Here is a 5,738-nt window from a genome sequence, read left to right as displayed (position 1 = left end):
GGGAGTCAGGGAACTGGAGGGGCCTGGTGCGGGGGGGGGGGGAGGAGGAGCATCGAGTGTCGCTTTATGCGGACGATCTGTTGCTGTATGTGGCGGACCCGGTGGGGGGGATGCCGGAGGTGATGAGGATTCGAGGTGAATTCGGGGGTTTCTCGGGGTATAAGTTGAACTTGGGCAAGAGTGAGGTGTTTGTGGTGCATCCGGGGGATCAAGAGGAGGGGATTGGTAGGCTCCCATTGAAGCAGGCAGGGAAGAGCTTCAGGTACCTAGGGGTCCAGGTGGCGGGGAGCTGGGGGGCCCTGCACAAGCTCAACCTCACAAGGTTGGTGGAGCAGATGGAGGAGGAGTTTAAGAGGTGGGATGTTACCTCTGTCACTGGCGGGGAGGGTGCAGTCCGTTAAGATGACGGTGCTCCCGAGGTTTTTGTTCCTGTTCCAGTGCCTCCCCATCCTTATCCCAAAGGCCTTTTTTAGGAGGGTCAACAGGAATATCACGGGATTTGTGTGGGCGCATGGGACTCCGAGGGTTAGAAGAGTGTTCCTGGAACGAGGCAGGGATGGGGGGGGCTGGCGTTGCCCAACCTCTGTGGGTACTATTGGGCTGCCAATAGTAGGTAAAGGACGAGGAGGGGGCAGCGTGGAACAGGATGGAGGCGGCGTCTTGTGTGGGCACGAGCCTGGAGGCGCTGGTAACGGCGCCGTTGCCGCTCCCTCCAACGAGGTATACCACGAGCCCAGTTGTGGCGGCTACCCTCAAAATTTGGGGGCAATGGAGACGGCACAGGGGAGAAATGGGGGGCTCGATGGAGGCCCCGATACGGGGAAACCATCGGTTTGTCCCAGGGAGCATTGATGGCGGATTTCTGGGCTGGCACAGGGCAGGGGTTAGGAGGTTGAGGGACCTGTTTGTGGAGGGGAGGTTCGCGAGCTTGGGGGAGTTGGAGGGGAAGTTTGGGCTCCCCCCGGGAACATGTTTCGGTACATGCAGGTTAGGGCGTTTGCCAGGCGGCAGATGGAGGGGTTCCCCTTGTTGCCCCCACGTGGGGTACGGGACAGGGTGCTCTCGGGGGTGTGGGTTGGAGGAGGGAGGATTTCGGACATATACCGGGTGATGCAGGAGGTAGACGAGGCCTCGGTGGAGGAACTGAAGGGTAAATGGGAAGAGGAGCTGGGTGAGGAGATTGAGGAGGGGACGTGGGCGGATGCCCTGGAGAGAGTGAATTCCTCCTCTTCCTGTGCAAGGCTTAGCCTCATACAGTTCAAGGTGCTGCATAGGGCCCACATGACTGGGTCGAGGATGAGTAGGTTTTTCGGGGGCGAGGACAGGTGTGCTAGGTGCTCGGGGAGCCCAGCGAACCATGCCCATATGTTTTGGGCGTGCCCAGCGCTGGGGGAGTTTTGGAAGGGGGTAGCAAGGACGGTGTCGAGGGTGGTGGGATCCAGGGTCAAGCCAGGCTGGGGACTCGCAATTTTTGGGGTTGCAGTGGAGCCGGGAGTGCAGGAGGCGATAGAGGCCGGTGTTCTGTCCTTCGCGTCCCTAGTAGCCCGGCGGAGGATCTTGCTCCAATGGAAGGATGCGAGGCCCCCAAGCGTGGAGGCCTGGATCTCGGATATGGCGGGGTTCAGGCCAGGCCAGGTAAGGATGGCAGATTTCCTTCCCTGAAGGACATTAGTGAACCAGATGGGTTGTTACGACATTGGTTTCATGGTCATCATTAGACTTAATTCCACATCTTTTAAAATTGAATTAAAATTTCACCATCTGCCGTGGCAGGATTGGAACCCAGGACCCCAGAGCATTACTCTGGGTCACTGAATTGTTAGTCCAGTGACAATACCACTAGGCCACCAACTCCCCTGTTGTGAATGCCTCAACCTCTCCATTGCACATATGTGCTGGGATCCTGCATCATTGAGGATGGGGATATTTGTGGAGCCTCCTCCTCCAGTGAGTTGTTTAATTGTCCACCACCATTCATGGCTGGATGTGGCAGGACTACAGAGCTTAGATCTGATGCATTGGTTGTGGAATCGCTGAGCTCTGTCTATTACTTGCTGCTTATGCTGTTTGGCTCACACGTAGTCCTGTGTTGTAGCTTCACCAGGCTGACACCTCATTTTTTGATAAGCCTGGTGTTGTTCCTGGCAGCCCCTCCTGCTCTCTTCATTGAACCAGAGTTGACCCCCTGGCTTGGTGGTAATGGCAGAGTGGGAGATATGTCGGGCCATAAGGTTGCCGATTTGGTTGAATCCAATTCTGCTGCTGCTGATGGCCCAAAGCACCTCATGGATGCCTATTTAGCACGGTGGTCGTGCCACACAACATGATGGAGGGTATCCTCAATGTGAAGATGGAACTTTGTCTCCACAAGGACTGTGCAATGGTAACTTCTACCGATATTGCCATGGACAGATACATCTGCAGCAGGCAGGTTGGTGAGGATGGGGTCAAGTATGTTTTCCCTCTTGTTGGTTCCCTCACCACCTGCTGCAGTCCCAGTCTGGCAGCTATTGTCCTTTAGGACCCGGCCAGCTCTGTCTGTGGTGGTACTACCGAGCCACTCTTGGCGGCAGACATTGAAGTTCCCCATCCAGAGCATACTCTGCACCCTTGCCACCCTCAGTGCTTCCTCCAAGTGGTGTTCAACATGGAGCAGTAACTGATTCATCAGCTGATGGTGGCAGGTACGTGGTAATCAGCAGGTGGTTTCCTTGCCCATGTTTAACCTGAATCCCTGAGACTTCATGGGGTCCAGAGTCGATGTTGAGGACTCCCAGGGCATCTCCCTCCCGACTGTATACCACTGTGCACAAAAAAATACTTTAAGCTTAATATCTTTAACTTTGATGAGGAAATAAGAACCTCCTTTTATTTCTCTTGGTCTTTGTTTTTCCCCTCTGCTCAGGGCAGAGTGAAGTGTAACATATTTGTTACATATTTGTTAACATATAAGTGGCACAGATTTGACTTCGCAGGAGGGTGCCAGTGTTCAGGTAGGTGGTTTGAAGTGTGTCTACTTCAATGCCAGGAGTATACGAAATAAGGTAGGGGAACTGGCAGCATGGGTTGATACCTGGGACTTCGATGTTGTGGCCATTTCAGAGACATGGATAGAGCAGGGACAGGAATGGTTGTTGCAGATTCCGGGGTTTAGATGTTTTAGTAAGCTCAGAGAAGGGGGCAAAAGAGGGGGAGGTGTGGCGCTGCTAGTCAAGGACAGTATTACGGTGGCGGAAAGGATGCTAGATGGGGACTCTTCTTCTGAGGTAGTATGGGCTGAGGTTAGAAACAGGAAAGGAGAGGTCACCCTGTTGGGAGTTTTCTATAGGCCACCTAATAGTTCTAGGGATGTAGAGGAAAGGATGGCGAAGATGATTCTGGAAAAGAGCGAAAGTAACAGGGTAGTTGTTATGGGAGACTTTATCTTTCCAAATATTGACTGGAAAATATATAGTTTGAGTACATTAGATGGGTCGTTCTTTGTACAATGTGTGCAGGAGGGTTTCCTGACACAATATGTTGACAGGCCAACAAGAGGCGAGGCCACATTGGATTTGGTTTTGGGTAATGAACCAGGCCAGGTGTTAGATCTGGAGGTAGGTGAGCACTTTGGAAACAGTGACCACAATTTGGTGACCTTTACGTTAGTGATGGAAAGGGATAAGTATACCCCGCAGGGCAAGAGTTATAGCTGGGGGAAGGGCAATTATGATGCCATTAGACATGACTTAGGATGTGTAGGTTGGAGAAGTAGGCTGCAAGGGTTGGGCACACTGGATATGTGGAGCTTGTTCAAGGAACAGCTATTGCATGTTCTTGATAAGTACGTACCAGTCAGGCAGGGAGGAAAGGGTCGAGCAAGGGAACCGTGGTTTACCAAAGAAGTGGAATCTCTTGTTAAGAGGAAGAAGGAGGCCTATGTGAAGATGAGGCGTGAAGTTTCAGTTGGGGCGCTTGATAGTTACAAGGAAGCGAGGAAGGATCTAAAGAGAGAGCTAAGACGAGCAAGGAGGGGACATGAGAAGTCTTTGGCAGGTAGGATCAAGGAAAACCCAAAAGCTTTCTATAGGTATGTCAGGAATAAAAGAATGACTAGGGTAAGAGTAGGGCCAGTCAAGGACAGTGGTGGGAAGTTGTGTGTGGAGGCTGAGGAGATTCTGACGAAAAGTATTCATTTAGTATCTCGCTTATAAGCTATTCACTCAGGAAAAAGATAATATTGTGGAGGAGAATGCTGAGACCCAGGCTATTAGAATAGATGGCATTGAGGTGCGTAGGGAAGAAGTGTTGGCAATTCTGTACAAGGTGAAAATAGATAAGTCCCCGGGGCCTGATGGGATTTATCCTAGGATTCTCTGGGAAGCCAGGGAAGAGATTGCTGAGCCTTTGGCTTTGATTTTTAGGTGATCATTGGCTACAGGAATAGTGCCAGAGGACTGGAGGATAGCAAATGTGGTCCCTTTGTTCAAGAAGGGGAGTAGAGATAACCCCGGTAACTATAGGCCGGTGAGTCTAAAGTCTGTGGTGGGTAAAGTCTTGGAGAGGATTATAAAAGATACGATTTATAATCATCTAGATAGGAATAATATGACTAGGGATAGTCAGCATGGTTTTGTGAAGGGTAGGTCATGCCTCACAAACCTTATCGAGTTCTTTGAGAAGGTGACTGAACAGGTAGACGAGGGTAGAGCAGTTGATGTCGTGTATATGGATTTCAGTAAAGCGTTTGATAAGGTTCCCCACGGTCGGCTATTGCAGAAAATACGGAGGCTGGGGATTGAGGGTGATTTAGAGATGTGGATCAGAAATTGGCTAGTTGAAAGAAGACAGAGAGTGGTGGTTGATGGGAAATGTTCAGAATGGAGTTCAGTTATGAGTGGCGTACCACAAGGATCTGTTCTGGGGCCGTTGCTGTTTGTCATTTTTATAAATGACCTAGAGGAGGGCGCAGAAGGATGGGTGAGTAAATTTGCAGACGACACTAAAGTTGGTGGAGTTGTAGACAGTGTGGAAGGATGTTGCAGGTTACAGAGGGACATAGATAAGCTGCAGAGCTGGGCTGAGAGGTGGCAAATGGAGTTTAATGTGGAGAAGTGTGAGGTGATTCACTTTGGAAAGAATAACAGGAATGCGGAATATTTGGCTAATGGTAAAATTCTTGGTAGTGTGGATGAGCAGAGGGATCTCGGTGTCCATGTACATAGATCCCTGAAAGTTGCCACCCAGGTTGATAGGGTTGTGAAGAAGGCCTATGGTGTGTTGGCCTTTATTGGTAGAGGGATTGAGTTCCGGAGCCATGAGGTCATGTTGCAGTTGTACAAAACTCTAGTACGGCCGCATTTGGAGTATTGCGTACAGTTCTGGTCGCCTCATTATAGGAAGGACGTGGAAGCTCTGGAACGGGTGCAGAGGAGATTTACCAGGATGTTGCCTGGTATGGAGGGAAAATCTTATGAGGAAAGGCTGATGGACTTGAGGTTGTTTTCGTTAGAGAGAAGAAGGTTAAGAGGTGACTTAATAGAGGCATACAAAATGATCAGAGGGTTAGATAGGGTGGACAGCGAGAGCCTTCTCCCGCGGATGGAGGTGGCTAGCACGTGGGGACATAGCCTTAAATTGAGGGGTAATAGATATAGGACAGAGGTCAGAGGTGGGTTTTTTACGCAAAGAGTGGTGAGGCCGTGGAATGCCCTACCTGCAACAGTAGTGAACTCGCCAACATTGAGGGCATTAAAAAA

This window comes from Scyliorhinus canicula, chromosome 19 (genome assembly GCF_902713615.1).
Source record: "Scyliorhinus canicula chromosome 19, sScyCan1.1, whole genome shotgun sequence".
In the NCBI taxonomy this organism is placed as follows: domain Eukaryota; kingdom Metazoa; phylum Chordata; class Chondrichthyes; order Carcharhiniformes; family Scyliorhinidae; genus Scyliorhinus; species Scyliorhinus canicula.
The sequence above is the reverse complement of the archived record's forward strand: the minus strand, read 5'-3'. Positions refer to the sequence as shown.